The sequence below is a fragment of the Bos taurus genome, chromosome 28 (assembly GCF_002263795.3).
Source record: "Bos taurus isolate L1 Dominette 01449 registration number 42190680 breed Hereford chromosome 28, ARS-UCD2.0, whole genome shotgun sequence".
NCBI lineage: Eukaryota > Metazoa > Chordata > Mammalia > Artiodactyla > Bovidae > Bos > Bos taurus.
The window spans coordinates 39,926,173-39,949,619 of record NC_037355.1 but is presented as its reverse complement, the minus strand read 5'-3'; positions in this window follow the sequence as shown (position 1 = coordinate 39,949,619).

Below are 23,447 nucleotides of genomic sequence, written 5' to 3'. Positions count from 1 at the left end.
TACATTAAAAAGGACAGAAACGTATGCATGATAGGAAAAGTAAACAGACAACAGAGCCAAAGAGAGAAGAAGGGGAGAGAGGAAAGAGTCAGCCTCGGTAGTTTTTACAGAGGGTTTCTGAGAGTTAGTAGCTGTGAAAGGAGAGATCAAGGGGCAGCTTCAGCATCACTTATAATGAAAAGGTAAGAAAGAGACCAAGGAAAGGAATTGCAGAGTTTTAGATGTGGGTTAGCTAGTAATCCCTATTTAGTGCTTCTTAAAGAGCCCTCAATAAAGGGCTCTTTGGAAGTCATTCTAGTTTTACTTCTGAAAGCAACTTCCCGTATTTGGGCCAGTTTTATGTGGATTACATGTGATTAAGCAAATGTGGCTCGGTGGATTTTCAAGTGCCTGACACCCAGCCATTCCACAGGCTGGAGTCTGAGCAAGCTGAAAGCCTGCGATTCCGAGCCTACAGCAGTCTGGGTATGCTCAGTCTGGACACTGAGAATCCTCAGTGACTGTGGCTAAGAGGGTTCAGAAAGGTGGAGATCATGTGCTGTGTTTTTTTTCTCCCAAGACAGTCTGTCTGTGTAGCAGCTTTTCTCTACCACCCTTGGCTCCATGGGTGTCTCTGCTCAGTTCCTGCACCCACTCTGGACACTGTTGGCCATTACCTCCTCCTTGGAACAACCTCTGCATGGCTTCCATAACACCTGTCTCAGTTTCACTCAGCCTTGCTGGGAGCCCCTTTCCAGCCTTCTTCACTAGTTCCTCCTCCTCCCAATTCTGAGCTCAAGCCATTTCTCTGCCCACATCACTCCCTGAGTCATCTTATCTGTCTTCATGGCCTTAAAAGCAAACAAATGATGACTCAAGATTTAAATATCTGGCCTGAACATCTCTCTCTGATCTCCAAAACCACATTTACAACTGCCCACATGACATCTCCATCAGGTGCCCAACAGGAACCTCAAACATCACAAGGCCAAGGTTGAAATTTCTCCTTGGCCCCTTCCCTTTATCTCCAAACCTCTCCCCATACAGCTCAATGTCTTGATAAATGCAGCTCATCTGTTTAAACTGCTCAAGACAAAAAACCCAAGTCATCCTTAAATTCTCTTTTTCTCGTACTCCCCTAATCCAATCCATCAACAAACCCATTGTTCATTTTCAGAATGTAGTCAAAGTCTGACCACTTTCATCCCCCCTCACTACCACCACCATCCTGCTTCAGACCACCACCACCTCTAGCTTGAATTCCCACAAAGCCCCCACCTTGTCCTGCTTGCAGCCAAGGTAACCTTTCAAAATGCAGCAGGATAACATCATGCCTCCACTTAAAGCCAGCCACCAACTTCCTGGTCCTAAATAAAATGCTGCCCATGCACAAATACACACCTAGGTACTTTCTTCCCTCTTACTTGCTGTATTATTTTCCACAGCACCAATCATGAATATATTATATATTTAAATATCTGTTTTCTGTCTCCCCTCCTAGATTCTAAGCTCTTTAAGAGTAGGAATTTCTCCTGCTTTGTTGTATCTCTTATGCCTAGAATTTTCTGACATATGGTACTTACTAAATTAACATTAAATTAATAAATAGATTACTTTTCTAAACTGCATGCTTCCTTTCCCCAAGACAGGATATACCTTGCAAGAAACAAAGTGAGAAATAGGGTAGCATCCTTCCCAAGTAGTTGCTATTCTCACACACATGAGTATTGTATTCTCTTTCCCAGGGATTCCTACTTGGTTTGATGATTTGCTTTGACTAAGAAAACAGAAATATAGGGCCTCCCTGGTGGCTCAGTGGAAAGAGTCTGCTTGCCAATGCAGGAGACATGGGTTCAATTCCTAGTCTGGAAAGATCCCACGTGCCATGAGGCATGTGGGCTGTGAGCCACAACTACTGAAGCCCGCATGCCTTGAGCCCATGCTCCATGACAACAGAAGCCACTGTAGTAAGAAGCCCAAACACCAAAAGGAAGAGGTAGCCCCTACTCGCCACAACTAGAGAAAGCCCGCACACAGCAAGGAATGCCCAGTGCAGCCAAATAAATAAAACCATTCATAAAAAAAGAAAATAGGAGCGTAAGTAATGGATACCACTCATAAGCTGGAGTTTTAGGAGCCACAGTGTAGTTCCCCAACATTCTCATCCCAGATAGAGGCTAACCCTTCATCTTTAGTCTTAGGATGAAGATATGGGACACAAGCACACTCCATCCATTATAAAGACATAGGATATGAGAAATAAAAGCTCTGTGTTATACGTCACTGCACTCTGGGGCCAAGGGCTATGCAGCATAAGGTAGCCTACATTTGATAAAGGTATGGGAGGGGGACATTCACTGGCTCATGGGCATTTGTGTGACACTCTGTGTCCCTGCCTTGGTGAGTGTGTGCTCGCTGGAATGAGTGTGCTCATTCTGCTTGGGACTTTTTCAGGGATGACCCTCCATTTCTCCAGTCTTAAGGGGACAGGTAGGGGGGCCACTCTAGCACATTACCCCTCCCATAGAGGTATATATACCCATCCCAGGTATAATGTGGCTGTTTCGCTTTTGCATGATGTGAGTCAGGGTCGGTGATATTGACACACTGCATTGGCTATAATTTCCAAACGTGCTGGTAGACCTTCCTCGTTCTGAGACACTGAGGAAAGAAAGGAGCCAGCCGACTAGCACTGAGTGCTCACACTGGGCCCAGGTGCTCTGTCGGGGGCTCAGAGGCTGAGCAATGCTTCCAACCTCTGAGATGAGCCAGGGAAGAATGATAACTAGAGGTTATGCCAGGAGGTGATGCTGGCCATGGGTCTCATCTGTGTCTGCTATTTCATGACTAAAGGGTAGATCCTCCAAACATTGAACTGAGAACAGCTTCTCCCAGATGACAGTCTAAATCATAAGCTCTGGCTGTATATGTGTGTGTGTGTGTGTGTGTGTGTGTGTGTGGCTGTTTCTCAGGCCTCCTTATAAATCAGACTTTGAGAAATTTAGAACCAATATTTCCATAGATCCATTCACATCCCTTGTGGTTTCAAGGGTCTCTGTCTTAGGACAATGTCCGCCCATCCCCCAGCACCTTTTGGACCTCAGAGAACTGAGCAGCAGGGCAGGGCTGGATTGCTGCATCCCACACTCTCTCCTGGCCATTCCCTGAGGTCTGGCTTGCCTCAGACAGATGTTAGGAAAATGTTTTGCATTCTATTTCCCACAGAACAATGCTTCTTCTCCTTTCCAACAAAGGGAATTTTCCATCATAAGAAACAAAGCACCTCTTGTGAATTAATGAGACAAGAAAGAAGGACTTGAGCTTCCTGTGAAGGCTCTGGGAGGGGCTGAGCTGACCATGAAATATTTAGAGGCATTTTTTTCCAAAGTAGCCGGCCGCAGTAAATGGGTAAAAATCAAGAGCTGTTTTCCAGAGCCTACAGAGAGTGAAACTTGCAGCTGGGGCCCAGGAATGATGTCTCACCTTGGCCTCCACGCCTCTGCTCCAGCACGGAGTGTCTGCTTGGTCCTCTCCAGTCTGTTAAAGCTTCCCTCTTTAAAGTTGAGTTCTGTCAGTTGCAATTATAGCCCTGGCCAATGGACATGGGGGACTTGATCAGGTTAGGCCAGCAGTACAGAGACTAACAGATTGTGTTCATCATTCACCTTGTGTGTGCTCAGCTGCTAAGTCATGTCTGGCTCTTTTGTGACCCCATGGACTGTAGCCCATCAGGTTCCTCTGTCCATGGGCTTTCCCAGGCAAGAATACTGGAGTGGGTTGCCCTTTTCTTCTGCAGGGGATCTTCCTGACCCCAGAGATAGAACCCATGTCATCCAACTCTCCTGCATTGGCAGGTGGATTCTTTACCACTGAGCCACCTGGGAAGCCATCGCTGTTAGTCAATTCTGAAGCAAAGATCCTGTGCAGGCTCAGGTCTTGCAAGATGGGTTTGCCCCTGAAGCCTCAGGGATAAAACACCATCCTCACATACAGCTATGTCCTGGGATGAGCATCTGTCACATTATTCTGGTATCTAAGGAGCTTACAGCCAGGTCATCTAGTCACAATCTCATTTGCTGTGCATAAAACTCACTTTGTTGCTATTCTTACTAGCAGACCTAGAGTCCCACAGAGAATTAGATTGGATTAGAGTGAGCAAGAGAGCCACCATATATAATCATTATCTTTGCAAAGCTCCAGGTTACAAATAATAGCCTCCAGGACAGGTGCAGCCCTGCAAATGTGTTAGGTTCTGTCCACATGTTTTCAACCAAGCTACACAATAATTTTTTTAAATGGGATATACCATTTAAATTCTGGTTATTCATTTAAAAAATTTTAAATTTTATATCAGAGTACAACAGATTATAGTTTCAGGTAGACAGGAAAGGGATTCAGCCATATATACACATGTATCCATTCTCTCCCAAACTCCCCTCCCATTCAGGCTGCCACATAACACTGAACAGTTTCCCATGCTGTATCATAGATCCTTGTTGTCTATTCATCCTAAATATAGCAGTATGTACATGTCAATCCCAAACTCCCTAACTATCCCTCCCCACCAATCCTTGCCCCCTGGCAACCATGAGTTCATTTTATAAGTCTGTGGGTCTATTTTTGTTTTGTAAATAAGTTCATTTGTATTATTTAAGATTCTGAATATAAGGGATGTCATACAATATTTCTCTTTCTCTATCTGACTTACTTCACTCAGTATGACAATCTCTAGGTCTATCTATGTTGCTGCAAATGGCATTATTTCATCCTTTTAATGGCTCAATAATATTCATTGTGTATATGTACCACATCTTTATCCATTCCTCTGTTGATGGATATTTTGTTTGTTTCCATGTCTTGGCTATTGTAAACAGTGATGCAATGAACATTTGGGTACATGTACCCTTTCAGATCATATACATGGTTATTCTTAAACTTTGAAATATCTGGTAATATGGGCTTCAGAATTTAACATGTCAATGATATGACAGAACTGAACAGCTAATTGCTGGACTTGAAACTAACATATATTCTCCCACTTACTGGAGTCCCTACCACTTCTTATTGTATTATTCACAACGTATCTCTTGTGGCCAAATGACTCTGTGACCTTAAGAATCATGGTTTAGTGACGCAACTGCTTAGGACACTTGGATACTCTAATATTTTAGTTTTCTCTCAGGTGGAATGAAAAGCACGTTGGTCTCTGGTTGGGATTTGGTCTCCGTCCTCCCCTCTGTGTAGCACCTTCATTGTCCCAGGAACTAGGCACTGCTTCTCAGATTCTCTTTTTATTATTCCAATGAAGATTTTGATTAGAGATGTCTTCCCTGGGGCTGTTAGGATTACAGAGGTCTTCTCTGGACTTCCTCTCATCCTCTTGCTTTGAGTGGCGGCCAGTTTGGAAGGGGCATTTTGAGGAGGAAATGCAGTTTGGTTGATGGTTTCACTGTTTTCTGGTACGGCACCATGTTCAGCCTGTTCACAGGCTTGCTACCTCCTCCTGAGCAGGAAAGTTCCTGCCAGTGGGTAGGGGTTTCATAGTGATGTGTCAATATCATTCCAGAGTGTCCTCTAGATATACAGAGCAGTAGGCAAAAGGTTTAGACTAAAACAGCCCGTCAGATACTTACATTTCCCTGAACATACCCAGAACCGTCACTTGTGTCCCCTACTACTACAGGAAAAAAAGGATGTCCCCTCTCTCTCATCCTTAAAACACAACGTAAGCAAAAGTGGGCACTGGACAGTAATGATTCATCTACTCTGTTCTGCTTCTGTGTTCACTGCCATGCTCATTGGACTAGAAGTCTTCACCCGAACTCTGGTCATCCAGACAGTGGCAGCCTTGATCTTGCAAGCTACTAAAACTCAGAAGTGGGTTTCATATCTGATGTCAAATGAACCGATGCCGACAGTTCTCTCTGGATTCAGGAGTCTGCCCAATACTGAGATCGGCTCCTGCATTAAACAAGTGACCTGCCCTATAGGTCATGCTTTTCATAGAGCCCCAGTATCACTGAGCTTGGGTTAGAAGGTGGATGTGCTCTAACTGTCTGCTTCCTATCTGTTTCTTTCTCTCAGTGTCTAGCCTCTGAGCTCAGCTCACTAGCTTCTGTTTTGAAGAGATTCCATCGAGTCAGCTGGTTGGGCTAGTTCTGGTCATAGCAGGGCCATGCATCAAAACTCAACTTGGTTGGTTACTAAGAATTTCTTTCCTGTTGCTTGCTTATAGAGCATTCAGATGAATACAGAAGAAACAAAGGGAAATAGATTATAGCCCATTATCAGAGAGTGAAAAAGTTGGCTTAAACCTCAACATTCAGAAAACTGAGATCATGGCATCCGGTTCCATCACTTCATGGCAAATAGATGGGGAAACAGTGGAAACAGTGGCTGACTTTATTTTTCTGGGCTCCAAAATCACTGCAGATGGTGACTGTAGCCATGAAATTAAAAGACACTTACTCCTTGGAAGGAAAGTTACGACCAATCTAGACAGCATATTAAAAAGCAGAGACATTACTTTGCCAACAAAGGTCTGTCTAGTCAAGGCTATGATTTTTTCAATAGTCATGTATGGATGTGAGAGTTGGACAATATAGAAAGCTGAGCGCTGAAGAATTGATGCTTTTGAACTGTGGTGTTGGAAAAGACTCTCGAGAGTCCCTTGGACTGCAAGGAGGTCCAGCCAGTCCATCCTAAAGGAGATCAGTCCTGGGTGTTCACTGGAAGGACTGATGCTGAAGCTGAAACTCTAATACTTTGGCCACCTGATATGAAGAGTTGACTTATTGGAAAAGACCCTGATGCTGGGAAAGATTGAGGGCGGGGGGAGAAGGGGACGACAGAGGATGAGATGGATGGCATCACCAACACAATGAACATGGGTTTGGGTGGACTCCAGGAGTTGGTGATGGACAGGGAGGCCTGGCGTGTGGCGGTTCATGGGGTCACAAAGAGTCGGACAAGACTGAGTGGCTGAACTGAACTGAACTGATTGGTTCTCTAGAAAAGAGCCCTGATATATTTCATTATTAATTCAGCCTTCAGGAAAGAGCTGAGGATCAAATACTTACCTTGTCCACAAATGACTGTTTAGATGTAAATCAGATCACATCCCTCTTTTCTCAAGGAGCCTCCAACAGCTACCTGCTGCACTTAGAATAAAAGCAATGTTTTGCCCACGGCCCACATGGCTGGCGTGTCTTGGTCCTGACCTATCTCCTCCAGCACCCCCTCACTTATGTTTCTCCTTGTGCATCATGATCCAGGATAATCAACTTCTTACAGTTCTTGAAAGCCCATGCACAGATTTCCTCTTCCAGACTTCCATACATATAGCCCTTATACCTCTGCCTAGCTCACTCTACTCATGGATTCTCATAGAACTCAGCTCTCAGCTTCACAGCAAGGCATGTTCTGCTGATCCTTTAAGAGCTGGTCACTCTTAATTCCCATCTTTGCACTGTACAATTTTCTCTCATAGTACTTATCAAAACTGGCAACTTCACAATAATTTTTTAATTGTGTATTGTATGCTTGCCCAACTAGACTGATTCCTGAGGCTGGAGATCATGTCTTTTCTATATATTGATACATCCTCATTGCTTGGCACACAGTAGAATTTCAGTACCCCCTTTTGGATATACAAACAAATTCCAGATTTGCAAAAATGAGTAAAATACTTAGTAGCATTCAGTCAAATCCCATTTTATGAAATTTAATTTCATAGTTACCATAAATTTGTAACTATAAATAGGGAAGCCTAGAATGCTGTCTTCTGGTTCCCTGTCACCTCAGGCTTGAAATGATTTTAGCCACTGAGTTTTGGGTAGACCCATTTGGCATGTGATGTTCATCTGCACAGAAGCGATCCCTGTAAAACAGCCTCTGTCTCTAAGCTGGAGTAGAAGTGCATGTGTAGCCCTATCCCATTCAAACTGTCTTAAGACTGCCCACCTTTGAGTTCAGGGATTGACTGCCCAGGTTTGGATCTCAGCACGATTACAAACAGAATTCTCTATAACTTCTATTTTGCCACAGGCTTTGTTTTTCTTATATTGAGGCTTCCTCTGTGAGTTGAAGGCAATCAAAACAGCACTTTAGAGAAGATCAAGAAAAACAAAAGTATTAACAGCAAATATCTTCCTCTGAACGTCACTGGGACCCTAAAAAGCACTGAAGAGTAGGATGAAGACCAGAGGTTCGGCATTTGACACTTTTTTTTTTTTTTTTTTAATTATGACACAGAGAACACGAAGTATGAACACCTTACTCAGAATCTATCCTTTAACAATGAGCATATTACTTAGCTGTCAAGGAAGAAGAATACTCTTGATATCTCAGGGTTGTTTTGAAGATTTAATGTGACAAAAGGGCATCCCAAATTGTGTCTTGATCAAAAACACATTAATTTCACTCTTTTGCTGATCTTCAGAGGTCATGCTTCATCTCCAGTTGTAGAAAGAATCAAGGCCCCTTTGGGAAATTTCCTGTGAGATAACCCAAAAGAGGAGGGTCTCTAAAGCATTACAGAAAGCACATCCCCCCACAGTGGAAAAAAACTCAGTCTCAGAAAATTATAAAATACTACTTAGTAGGGCAGCCTCTGAAAATAACACACAAATGAAACTCTATCACTCCGTGACTGGACAACTTTGTCGCAAGCCTCTTCTTCCTCTCTCCACTCAAACTGATATTCACCCATTGTTTGCGGAGGGATCTACCCAGTTTCTTCATTAATTTTCAGAGTATTCCCAAAGACATAGTCATTACTGCAGTTTGTAGGTACCAAATTTAATCAATATTTTCTGTGAATCTACTTTCTATGAATGCCATATGAAATGGGAATTTTTTCCTTCTTTGTCTCATTTCTTGAAGTCCTCTTGGTCAGATCCTCAAGGGGGACCAGAAGTGGGAGACAAAGGAAACTTCTTGTCCAGTTGGTGTCTGTGCATTTTTTGAGAGAGAGAAAACACTCGTATGGACACCTGAGTCATCCTCCTGGCCTCAACTTCAGCTTCCGCTCAGCCTCTGTGTAGGTGTACTGGAGTCTCAGCTGCCTTTTCCAGCTATACATTCAGCAGTGACTTTTGGGCACTTTTTGGTCCACCTGAAGATTCTAATATTGTATTATTTTTGAAACAAATTATATTTCCCCAAATGGATTAGAACACTTTCATCCCACATCCCCATCACCGACCTTGCTCTTCAGCATCAACAGGTAGAGTCTTTCTCCAATCCCTCTTGATTCTGGGCAGGAATGTGACTCCTATGGAATCAACAGAATGCGGACGAGTGATGCTATGTGACTTGTAAGGCTGAGTCATAGAAGGTGATGGAGTCGCCATTCTTATGATCTGGACACTGACTTATGGAGCCCTGAGTCATTGTGCAAAATGTCCAACTATACTGAGACCCACGTGATAGAAAGGTCATGTATGGACATACACCAGTTCAACAGCTCAGATGAATTCCCAGTAGAAAACCAACAATCACTATTAGTTTTGTGAATGAGTTGTTCTGCATATCCAGCCTATCAAGCTTTCATAGTCTTGCAGCTCCAGCCAGCATCTGACTGTAGCGCTACATGACAGAACCCAAGTAATATGAGCCTTTTCCAAATTTCTGACCCATAAGATTTTGAGCAAAACAGAGGTGGTCTTACAGGTGGCTCAGTGGTAAAGAATCTGCCTGCAATGTGGGAGGCCTGAATTCAATCCTTGGGTTGGGAAGACCCTGGAGAAGGAAATGGCAACCCACTTCAGTATTCTTACTGGGATAATCCCATGGGCAGAGGAGCCTGGTGGGCTACAGTGCATGGGATTGCAAAGAGTCAGACACGACTGAGCTACTAGCATTTTCTTAAGTTTTAGAGGAATGTGTTAGGCAGCAGTAGTAACTAGAATAATCCTAGATGAGACATACTAAGTAGGTTTCCCTTGCACATGGTTTACTTGGATTAACTCTACTTTTAATCTTATGCCCTAGGAGAGGGGGAGGGGGGCTTAAATAGATAACTCATCTGAAGCTCCCATCAATCTATAGTATGCCTGGAATTAAATAAACTTCCATGTGTCAGCTGCCATTGAAGACATGGAACATGTGTGTCCATGACAAAAGTATGTTTGTTGGAGGGTATATTAGACAAGCTAGTCAAAAATGTAGTATCCATTTTGATGGGAAATCTTTTTTTTTCTTTATTGGAAAGACCATCTAATTTCCTCACTCAAAAAGGCTTTGGGCCATAGTCCTTGAAGGCTGGATAAGGTGGTTTAAAGACTCAGATATCCCTGGCCACTGCAGAGTCTCAGCAATGAGGGATTACCAGGAGCTTATTTATCTGTGTAGAATGTCACCAAGAAAGGGTTTTGGGGATTCAAAAGAAGGAAGCCCAGCTTTTGGTTTCCTTAGGGCTGTGAATCAGGAGTGAAAGCTCCCACGAGCCTTTCTCACATCTAAGTGCAGACTATATCTGGCATCTGGGAAAGATTAAAAAGGAAGAGACACGGGGAACCAAAGATTTTGCACACTTAATGTTCATTTGAGTACTGAAATCACTATATCATCTTAACTCTAAAAACCAAAGTAAAGAGACTAGAAATTTGCGTTGAAGATAAGAATTGTGTCCTATTGCTCCTATTAAAGTTAAGCACCCAGTGAAACCAGTGAGAATATAGCTTAAGGCTTGCATGGATTACAAAACAAATCCAAACTACATTTCTAATTAGCTCATAAAGAAAGAATAATTCTATACAAATAAGCAGAGGTAGGCCAGAGTGAATGGGTTTATGTTTTAAATTCAAGGCATTTGAAAAATGTTTCTTGGTGGGAAATTGAGTACCACTGAGACTTCTTAAGTTTGGAGCAGTGGGACAATACTGGGGCTTCCCAAGAGGTTCAGTGGTTAAGAATCTGCTTGCGAATGCAGGGGACGGCATGGGACACGGGTTCGATCCCTGGTCCAGGAAGATATCACACGATGCAGGGCAACTAAGCGCTTGTGCCGCAACTACTGAGTCCACGTGCCACGATTACTGAAACTTGTGCATTCTAGGGCCCGCGTGCGGCAACTACTGAGCCTACCTACCGAAGCCAGTGAAGCCTGCATGCCTAGAGCCCCTACTCCGCAAAAAGAGCAGCCATCGCGATAAGAAGCCCATGTAGGAAAACCAAGAGTAGCTCCCGCTCACCACAACTAGAGAAAGCCTGCAAGTAGCAATGAAGACCTAATACAGCCTATTTATATATGAATGAAACCAACCAGAAATCACGAATCTACTACATTTCATGAATTTATTTCCTTTACATCCCATTGAAATAAGTGTAAAATCTTCTGAAGAAAACAAACAAGTAAAATTTTCTTGAATCTGAAAGGATAATTAACAAAATATCTGGCCTGACTTCTATCTGAATATGACTCTTCAAATACTATGCATGTTGCTGGTGAGAGGTTTTTCGATGCAGCTTCCTCTGAGAAGTGCTTGAATCACAATCATCTTAAAGATACTCAACTATCAACTAAGCAGCTGGAACTCTGCTTAAAAGACTAAAAAAAATTTTTTTTTGATAAGCTGTATGTATTAACTACAAGAATACTCTGGAAGATATAAAACCAGAATTGAAAATAGGCAGTGACAAGCCAGATTTGCCTAAAAGGCACTTTTTGAACTGTTAATTATTTTTCCTTTTCTCCAGGTAATTCATTTTTACAAGGTCATTGCCTTGGGAAAAGAATGTGACGAGGGAATAAAGTGGGAGTCGATTAGGGCCAAGATCTTGGCTTTGGTTTGCAGCATCCCTAGTCCTTACGTGACGAAGATCTATCTTGTGTGTAAGCATCACACATGGGAGACACATGGTGGGCTCCTTCCAAAAGCCTCCTGGGCCAAAGGGTGGGGAGGAGCTGGAGGGGGATGGAAGTGACGTATGAAAGCAGAGCAATTAGTGGACCTCAGAAGATGTGCTTACTGCAGGGTTCAGTTCTGTTCTCTTGGAACGGCTCCCTCTTCCATCATTTCTGTTTAATCATAGAAGTCCTTTGTTCTCCTCAGCTCATGACTCTGATATGAAAGGTCTTCCTTTTTCATATACAATGGCAATTGCATTTCTTTTTTTATTTTTTAGACAGGCTGCATGGTATGTGGGGTTCCAGTTTCCCTGGACCAAGGATCAAACATAACCCCTGTCTTGGGAGCTTGGAGTCTTAACCACTGAAACAGCCAGGGAAGTTCCACAGTTGTACTTCTTGTTAACATTTTAATATATGTTAAATCTATAACTATATTCTCTTTTTTATTCCAGATATAGGTGATATAATCCTCTCTTTACTCTTATGTTCATCTTTGCTAAGGAAATGTCAATTTTAATAATGTTTCACAGAAATGGAATAGCTCCAGGAGAGGTTAGTGAGGTAGGCAGGGCCAAACCATTTAGGAGCTGGGAGGCCACAGCCACAAGCAATGGGACACCATCAGAAGGTTTTAGGGAGGGAGGGACACAATTATGGTCCACATTTTGCAAAGATGACTAGTGGGCAGGATGAGCCATAAGGGCAAGTGTGGAAATTGGGAAGCCAGTTGGGAACTGGCTAATTGCTCAGGCCAGAGGTTACGGAGACTTGGATGTGGCAAAGTTGGTGAAGATGGAGAAACACAAGATGAAGAATGCCTCTTGGAGGTAAAACCTATGGGATCCACTCAGAATCTATACTGAGGTCAGTGATACACCATGCCTGGTTCTAGGCCCTTTGCATATTCACTCATTGGGTCATTTAACCAACAGTAGCCCTGCCTACTCTCACATGCTCGATCCCTGGGTGGGGAAGATCCCCTGGAGGAGGAAATAGCAACCCGCTCCAGTATCTTTGCCTGGGAAATCTCATGGACAGAGGAGCCTGGTGGGCTACAGCCCATGGGGTCACAAACAGTCAGACATGACTGAAGCAACTGAGCACTCACAGAAATAGTATTTGACTTTGTTGATTTTAAATCAAGTACTATAGATAAAATAAATTAATTATAATAAATAAAATACTCCTTCTTTTGTGTCTTTTTTCCCTGACTTTTGTGATACATGCTTAGAACATCTAGTTTCAGTCTTTTATGATGTATCAAGTTAAGTTGTAGTATTCCTCTAAGCCTAGCTTTAGTTGTAGCCCACAAGTATTTAAATGCTACATTTTCATGGTTATTTGAGTCAAAGTATTTTCAAATTTACATTGTGATTTATTCTTTGGCCCACTGTTTATTTAAATGTATTTTACTTGATATTCAAGAATTTGGGGATTTTATTTATGGATACGTTTCACTGTGGTCAGAGAATATACTCTGTTTGACTTAAAATTTTTGAAATTTGTGGAGGTGGCTTTCAGGCCCATCATGTGGTCTATTTTGATAAAAATTTCGTGTGTAAAAGATAATGCATTCTGGAGGGTTTGATTATATTTACATAATCAGACAACATTTGTTTCTATTTGTTAACACATTTTTTTGTTATTATGAAAGTCTTCTATAGTTCCACTTATTTCTTATCAGTTACTGTAAGAGAGATGCTAAAATCTTCAGTATGATTTTGGATTTGCCAAGATCTTTTACATACATCATTTTGCCTTATGTATGTATTTAAGCTTGTGTAATTCATCTTACGTACAAATTTATGTTTCTATAATTTCCAACTGAACAAAGCCTTTAATCATCACGATGTGTGTCTTTTCATAATTTTATTTTTTATTTTCTTGTGGGACTACTGGCAATAAATTTTGTGTGTCTGTAAAGTATTTTCCCATCATTTTTGCAATATTGAACAACAGGTCAGTGAATGTTTTCTTTTCGAATTTGGTCTTGTTTTACCCTCTGTTGTTTGTGTCCATCTAACTCCTGCTACTGTGAATTTAATGAGCCTTCTTTTCCTCTGGCTGCATTTAAGGTTTTCATTTTGACTTTGGTTACAGCAGCTTTTCTATACTGTATTCAGGTGTTGATTTCAGATTTATTCTGCTATGGCTTGCAGAATCTCTTGATTTTGGTCTTCAGGTCTTTCATTACATTTTGTGAAATTCTTAGCCTATAACTCTTCAGACATTCCTTACAGCTCCTATGCCCCTCTTTCCCCCCCCCCTCTTTCTTCTTGAGATTTCAGTCACACATGTTTAGACCTCTTAGCATGGTACGTTTTTTTGCTTTGTATATTTATCCTTGTGATTCAATCTACATATTTTCTACTGCATATTTTATTGCACTCTTTCAGTTCACGATTAGTTCTGTTGCAACAAACTTCCATTGCACCCATCTACTGCAATTATTTCAGTTCTAAAATTTCCATTTTATTCTTTTGTAGGTTGCAGTTCTCCACTGAAACTTTTTATTTTCTTGAACACATTAACAATTGTTTCTATACAGTGCCTCTCTGATAACTCCAAATGCTGGAGTTACATTGTATATCTGAAAGGTTGTTTTTTTCCCCCATTATGACTCTGTTCCTTTTCTTTTTTTTCCCTTGATTTTCAGCCACATAGTCATATTTTTCTTCTGTCATGTTTAGTTAGTTTTACTGTATATTTTAAAAATATAGTGGCTTCAGATGATTTATAGTCTTCCAGACAGAATTGAATTTTCTTCTGACAGACTACCTTGAGAAGTCTACATTGATTTCGTCAGGAGTTAAGATGGCTTCAGCTTGTGTTTCCGGCTTTGTGAGGACTGGCCTCCTTCCAGTTTGCTCTAATTCTTAGGAGGAGTGGTTCAAGGGTCTCAACTAAAGGTCTGGGTTGTTTCCCAGATCCTTCCTCCATGACAGGCTTTAAAATTCACCCTCTCTCTCCTAAAGTTTGCCTTCCAATCTCTCCCTCTCTCTCTGATATTACATACATCTCTCAGCTTTTTAATGTTTCAAATATCTCTCTGGTTTCTCAGCTTCTTAGGAATTGGTAAATGCCTCCAGAGAAAACTTCATGCAGAATGTCAGACTCACTTTTCTATGATACTCATTTCTTTCAAATATTGGACCCTCAAGCCCACCCATTCCCAGAACTAAATTTCAAAATGTGGGTCAAATTAATAGCAAGTGTAATCCAATCCTGATATATATCAATCTAATGTATCAGTCAAAGAAAGAGTGAATGCAAGTTCATTTGCAGAAGGAATTTAGTATGAAAACTAGTTAACAAGGTTACTGGGAGCATCACAAAGCCAAATAAGGGAATGGAAAGCAATTCAGTGATTAATACCAGCAAAAAGCTGCTGCGGCCCCCAGGGCCAAAGAACGGTATGATGAAGCACTAACAGAGGTCAGGAGCTGAGTCTGTCAGGTAGACACCAGACTCAGAAGAGACACTTCCAACAAGAGTGGAAATCCTGTGGGAGACACAGCCAGTGTTAAAAGAGAACAAGAAATATGATTCTCCCCTGCCTGTGACTCAACTGCCAATGTGTCCTCTTGGATAAACTTAACTGGTAGTTGAGAAAAAGAGACTGAGAAATGTAGTATCAGTCTTCTTTATGCAGAACTAAAGGACACCAACTGCACCTACCTTCAAAAGGCAGATGACCACAAAGCTCCCTTTGGAGCCAAGTACAGGGAAACTAATAGAAATATCAGACTTCCAAGTATTGTAACTTTCATGGACTGATTACAACTGATTCTTAGATTAGATATAAGATGAAGGAAGCTAAAGGAAAAAAAAGGGCTTTCCGAGTCAAAGATTTTCCTAAACAAATATCAAATAACTCTGGAAGAGATCAGTCATTTCAGCAGCAGCCAATTTAGTGGGTCTTGACCAAGATATTTTAAAATAGAATGGAATGGAATAGGATAGAATAAAACATCTCAACACAGAGAGACTCTGAGAGAAAGTATTTGTTCAAAAAGTTTTAAAACTCAGCCATCTAGGTGAGTTATTTAAAGTTGGTTTCATTTTGCTGAAGAGGAAGTAGACAAGGATAATTTCATTTAAGAATAGCAAGTCAAGACCTTTTAAAGAACAGAGAAAGAGGAAAGAAGATTAAACGCTCTTGGAAAAAAATTCTAAAGTGGCAAGTGAAATGCAAATTTTAAATATTCCCCAGCTAGTCAATAAATCCTTACAAATGGGTGGATTGTTAATCAGAATTGAAATAAGCCCTTGAACTTTGATGTTCATTAGTCTGGGTACATGCTGTTTAAATTTAGACCATCACCTGTGTTGTGAAACACCCGATGGTAGAAACAAATTACCTCCTCATGGACTGATCTCCGTTTCCTTCATTTTCCTCAGATATTCAAAGTGAAGATAACAATGACCCCCTCACTGGGTCTTCATCAAGTGTTTTTTGCTGGTACAAGTGTCTCTAGTCAAAAGAAGGATTTAATTTCTGGGGAGGCGGTTTTAGTTGTTTTGATTAGACAATTTCTGTGACAAAAGGACTAAGTATTGGATCTGAGTGGAGCCAGCTGTGTTCCCTTTATTATGAGATGCTAAGGTGTTAGGAGAGGGACCGAGTGACCCCAGGGAACTGATGACCCGGCAGGTGGGAGATGGGTGGGCATGGAGGACAGATAGCTCTCCTTTCAGCCAAAATTGTGATTGTTCGTGTTCCTAACGGGGGGGGGTTCATTTTGATATGTTACCGCTAGTGAAAAATTTATCAGTTAAGATCAGTTGGGTTGCAAGAAAGGGAAAAATCAAATCATATTCCTAAAGGGAGTGTACTGACCTTCAGTTCTGAAGAGCTCGGAGGTAGGGCTGGTGTCAAACCCAGTTTGACTGGAAGAGTTGACAATCCACCAGGACCTGGTTTCCCCCACTCTGTTTACTCACTGAGATTTCCACCTCACAGCTCTCATGCTCAGACTAGCAGGAAAGCCTCCCAGTCAAAAAGAAACTGTTTCAGCTTTGGAACCTACATTCTCTCCTGGTCTCAGCTGGTGGAGGGGAAAAGACAAGAGTTTCTTTGCAATGACTCCCTGCAAAATCTTTTGTATCTCACTGACTTTGACTGAACAATATATTCTTGAATAAATCATTGTTGCCTGATGGCTAGCTTTAACTTCAGTCACATCTTCCACAGAAGTCTCTGCAAACACGTAGATTGTGAATGGAGTAGGGAGAGTCTTTCAGAGGGAAATATATTTGAGATATATTTGAATATATTTGAGAAAAAAAGAAGGAATGAAAGGTGGTTAGACACCCAAGACAAAAACAAACATTCTCTTCATACAGTGGACAGGTCCACTTAGCCACGGCATCATATCTTCCTGATGTGAAATGTGTTTTTTTTGTTTCTTGCTGGTTTTCCCTGTTCTCTATTCTTGTTACATCTTGGAATGGAAAAGTGTGGAGAATTTTCCTGAAAGCAAACTTTTTCTCTAGGGAAGGGAAAGAAGAGCCTTGCAATATGCTACTTGCTACCATGACCTCTTTTTTAAAAAAGTAATTTGTTCTATTTAAGATATACAAATAGATATTAAAATAATATATTGAATATGCATGCATCTGCATCCCTAATAAGGAATAAAACATTGTCTGCAAAACTAAATACGCCTTTGGACCTCTCCCCAATTCTCTTCCTTTCCCAGAAAATTATTTTCTTGAATTTAGTGGTTTTTTAAATCCCTATACCTTTATTCATATACTAACTGAAATTTTTCTGAATTACACTGCAATATGTGGTACTGTTTTACATGTTTTCCACAAATGTAAACATATAATTATATAGAAAAATACATATTTTGGGCTTCCCTGGTGGCTCAGTGGTAAAGAACCTGCCTTCAATGCAGGAGACCAGGGTTCCATCCCTGGGTTGGGAAGATCCCCTGGAGGAGGGCGTGGCAACCCTTTCCAGTACTCTTGCCTGGAGAATTCTGTGGACAGAGGAGCCTGGCGGGCTACTGTCCATAGGGTTGCAAAGAGTCAGATATGACTGAAGTGACTAAGCAGCAGCGGCATATATATTTCATGTGTATATAGTCAATTTCTCTCCATTATGTTTAATATATGTAGCTCTAGTTCTTTCATTTCACTAATGTATTATATGTCTCGTCTTTTTAAATTGGTGTCTGAATATATCATAACTGAAGTATCCATTCTCCAGTTGATGGACATCTGTATTGGTTTCAGTCTAGTTATTAGAAACAATGCTTTATGAGTGTTTTCTACCTGTTTGCTGGGATAACATGTCCAAATACCTCAGAGGTACAAACCAAGAAGTCAAGCTATCAACTCAGGGAATTTGAGCAACTTCAGCATTATTGGTTATTGCCAAATTGTTTTTCAAAGAAGTTGTACCAACGTACGTATTCACCAACAAAGTATTCCTGTGTATCCACATCCTTGCCAACACGTACCATCAGATGTTTTCATTTTTACTGGTCTTATTGGTGTGAATTGTGTAGTTTTAGCTTGGATTTCCATGATTACTACCGTCACAGAACATTTTGACATATCTTTACTGACTATTCATATTTCTTCCGTGAATTCTTTGCTACATTTTTGCTGATCATCTGTCCATATCTCAATTTCGTGCTCCCACTGCTTACTCTATTTATTAGTGTTTGCAGAATTTTGTATTACTCTGTGTATTATTTCTTTTATTGGGGAGAGGAGCTTATACAAATATCTTTCAGATTTTGCATTGTCCTTGTAGTATTTCATAATAAACAGAAAATGTAATTATATTATCAAAATTACCATTTTTTTATGATTTGTGTTTTCTGAGCTCTAATTAAGAGACCCTCCCTTACCTCAAATTTAGAAACATGTTTTCCTGCATGCCTGCCAGGCTTTCCCTGTACTGGATCTCATGATGCTATTTATACAGAAGAAAGTCCATCTCACAGAGAGATGGCAGGAGAATTTGCTAAATTAACTGTGTCTTTCAATCTCTTCCAAGTATGTGATCCCCACCAATGAGGAATGACTTCTTTGGGAACAATCTTTCATCCCCTGTGGGATGCCTGTGGATCTACATAACAGCTGAAAGGCGTGTTCCATCCCCGTGGCCCATGATGCGCATGCTGCAGGGCGTCTGGAGGAAGGGGCCTGGAGTACAGGTTCATATGCCCACAGGCCTATGCCAGAATCTCTTACGCATCTTTTTTTCGCCACCACATACACCCAGACACCCACACCATGACCCAGTAGGTAGGTAGCCTGGGCGACCCACACTTAAGCAGATAACTAGCCCCACTTTGTGACGGTAAATTTGAAGCCAAAACACTAGTGCTTGTTAACCCCAATCAAGTTCAGGAATTCCTCTCTCTATTAAACTCTATTTTCCTCACCTACTCACAAACAGCTGCATTTTAGCATTTGACTTTTTTTCTCTCTCTACTGTGAGACTTGCAATATGAGGAAAACAGTGAGGAGAATAGGAGAGAAGGTAATGGAAGGCAAAGCTTTCAAAACGAGAAAACATTTCCATCTGCCAACTAGAGAAGGCATTCTGACTACGAAGCTTCTATGGCAGCCATATTTATTCCTGACGGAATTCCTGGAATGAATTTAAGAAATTTTCTGTGTTTGCTGGAGCATCCCAGAGAGCTAAGAGCTTTGCAGTGTAGCCTGCTTTTCATCACAGGCTTCCCTTCACATCCAGGGGCTGAGCCCAGTGGCTGGGCCCCTTTCAGTCAAAACCGGAACAACTGACCCCATCCTGTTAGATTCACTCTTGAGTCTCACAAAGATTCTATGGGATGGAAGAGAAGGTACTGCTATCGCAATTTTTAAAATCTTTATGTATTTTCTTTTTTAAAAAAGAAATTTTCTCTAGCATCAGTACTTAGTCTAGTGGCCATGGCCATTAGAGGAACTGAATAACAAAGTAAAGAAAGAAGTCATTTTTGACTATCAGAAATTAGGGTAGCTTGTCACTGAGGGCAAGCCTATTTCCACGGGGAAGCAAACTCTGTGCTATGCCAGTTTTAGATGAGGCTGTGGGAATTGGACTCTTTGTCAAACTGGAATAAAATCTCCATTCTCCTCCCCAGCCTCTCCCCACCACTATCCTTATAACAACTCACATCTCATAATAAGCAATTAGCTCCCCTGTGGTCTGACAATCTACTGCCTGCACCACCAAACAGTCCGTGAATAGCCCAGGGGCCTCTGGAGGCTTCCTAACACTTCAACATGTGCCCTGTATCCCCAAAGACCAGCACACTTGCCTTCACAAAGGCTGCCTGAGCAGAGAAAGAACAAAGTTATAATGTTTGGTATGCGGCCAGGGGAGGTCAAAATTTAATTTGATAGTAATAGCCCACCTCCATGCACTGGCACTCAGTATATTGTTTTTTTTTTTTCCATTCAGTTTCTATTTCTCCCATAATTATTATTCTTTAAAGTTGCTTTCATTAAATTGAGCAATAAGGCAGTGATTTATTTCATGATTCAAAACTAACTTTATGAATATTATATGTTAAGTAGTTATACCTCTTAGGGTAAATAAATCATGTCAGGAATTTTTTTGGGGGTGGTTCACACCCCTGTTCTTCCTTTTCTTTTTCCCCCCATGTTCTGTGCCTCCCCCTAAGTTATGAATTCCAAAGGCCTCTCTTGAAATAAGCATCAGGGGTGTTGTCACTGAAAGCTCAAAGGGAGACCATGGGGTCTCTTAGACCTTGAAGAAAGTCTTACTTATTTTAGAGGCTGTTATCTTTTTCAAAAAAGAAAGACCCAAGGAATCTTTCACAAATCCTCTACCTTTCATCCCGGCTATCCAAGGCAATTCATTTTAATTCTGATTGTGCACTCTCCTTTGCTCTTCCTTAACAAGCTTTAGAAAGGTGGATGTCCGCCTCCCCGGGGAGCCTTTGTCCAGCCCTGAAGAGCTCTGGCACCATTAGCCTGACCTCCCCTCTTCTTAAAAAAATCAGCATTCACAGAGGTCTCCTGGGGAGAGCTGGGCAAAGGGAGGAAGGGCACACCAGCTACTTTCCTAACAAGAGAGAGTCAATGTCACTATTCTTCCCTCCAAAGCGTGGAATGTCTCTCAAGGAGATAAGCCATGACCGCAAAGTCTTCTACCTGGGAAGGAAGCACTGATCACACTCATTTCCGTCTCTGCCTTGAACAAGACTAGGATTATTCCCCAGGGCACAAGCCTGCACTCAGTCAGGACAATGGGACGGGGCAGGGGCTGAGTGAGGGGCTGAAGGACAATGAGATTAATGCTTAGGTGATAGAGGTTGGACAAACCCCAGACGAACTGATTCTCACCATGCCTGCTCAGTCCTTCCCCAAACAACATCCTCCGGGTGATGTTCTGCATCAAGATGAAGGAAGAGTGTTTGAGGACTAAGAGTGAGTATGTGGGACCCTAGATGAAGTCTAGATGACCAGATCCTGTACTTGTTCTTATGCCTGGAGCTTCTGAAGCCTGCGCTGTGTTCAAGAGCCAAGGTGACACAACCTTACAAAAGAACTTTTTTGGATAAAGTGTCCACTTAGGTTTAAGGCAGTCCTCACTGACTCTGTCCTGACGTGGTTTGCTTGTGTTATTCATCTGGTCCTGAGGGCAGGGGGAACCCTTTTCAAACCGTTATTTTAACACTCCAAAAGCAGAATGATTTCTGAAGTGAGGCTGATCCACTACAGGGTCAGAGCACTGAAAAGGTGTCCTGAGTGGGTACTGAAGTGGTTTCCTTCTCTTCACATGCAACTTTTTTGGCTTTTCATCCTTTTATTGGCCTCAGATTCCAAGCAGCTTAGTTTTCAACCATCTTCACTCCGCCTCTGATATTTTACTTAAAGAACAGCAGCTTTACAGAATGCCCTGTATATGAAGCAATCAGCATCCTATCTAAAACAAAGATTAAAATTCTAGCATGACTATTCCATGAGCTAGGACATGGAAACGAGATGTCTGCTGACAGACGAATGGATAAAGAAGTTGTGTGCATATATACAATAGAATATTATTCAGCCATAAAAAGGAACACATTTGAGTCAGTTCTAATGAGGTGGGTGAATTTAGAGCTTATTACACAGAGTGAAGAAAATTAGAAAAAGAAAAACAAATATCGTATATTAACGCATATATGTGGAATCTAGAAAGATGGTACCGATGAACGTATTTGCAGAACAACAGTGGAGATACAGACACAGCAAATTGACTTGTGAACACAGCGGGAGGAGAAGGAGGGATGGATTGAGAGAGTCACACTGAAACATATACATTACCATATGTAAAATAGACAGCCAGTGGGAATATGCTGTATGATGCAAGGAGCTCAAACTAGTGCTCTGTGACAACCCAGAGGCCGGGGAATGATGGGCTGGGAGATGGGAGGGTGGTTCAAGGAGCCGGGGCAGAGGGTGGGTGGAACATATGCACACCTATGGCTAATGCATGGTGATGTAAGAAACCAACACAATATTGTAAAGCAATTTCCTCCAATTAAAAATAAACAAATTTAAAGTTAAAAATATTCCAGCATGGATGAACCAGATTGGTGGACCTGACCTCATGGTGCCTCCTCTTTCTTCCAGTCACACTTCTGCCCCAACTCCATTCCCTTAATGGCTCCAAGGATATGTCATGTCCATACGTCACTTTCAACATCTGGCCCAACTATTGACAAAAATTTTCTAAATCTTAATGCCTATATATGAGAGAGCACAGAATTTTCAAAAAGACTTGGCAAAACTAAGTAGGAAGAAGGAAAAACAAATTAAACATAAGAAGATACAAAGCAAACAATGCCATTTAACTTTTACACATTATTCAATCCTTTATTTATCCAAGAGGCATTTATTGAGCACTCATTAAATGCCAGGAGCTGAAGACACAATGATGAACAGTACAGAAACTCCTGTCTTAGTGGAACTTACAGTCTATGAGCAGTTTGGGTTTATACTACAGAGGTTTGTGGAGCTCTCAAACTCTGGGAAGGCAAATTCCTCTTTACTTTCATATTCTTTCCCAGGAAAAACCAATAAACAATCCAGGAAGAAAATGGTATCCCATGACTTGCAATCTAAGCCTAGATACTCAAGAGCTTCTGACTCCAATCTTCCTCTATGGTCCTCATTTTGTCCTCAACACTTTTCACTGTAAACTGCAGAACTGTATACCTTCTGGAGGTGGGAGTACATTCCACATGTCAGCTACAAATCTGGAACTTTATCAACTCATTGGACACCTAGAATCAGGTCACTAGCAGTGAGTAAAGGAAATGCTCAGTTTCGTAAAAAGGAGGATTTGAGGTTGGAAAGAAAAAGAAATAATGGAGCCCTGAGGGAAACAAGCAAAGTTAGACCTCACAATCACTCCTTCTTGAGCTGTCTTTCAAAACTCTGATAGAGACCACAAATGTTTTGCTATTACATATAATGAACTGCTGCTGCTGCTGCTGCTAAGTCACTTCAGTTGTGTTTGATTCTGTGTGACCCCATAAACAGCAGCCCACCAGGCTCCCCCGTCCCTGGGATTCTCCAGGCAAGAACACTGGAGTGGGCTGCCATTTCCTTCTGCAGTGCATGAAAATGAAAA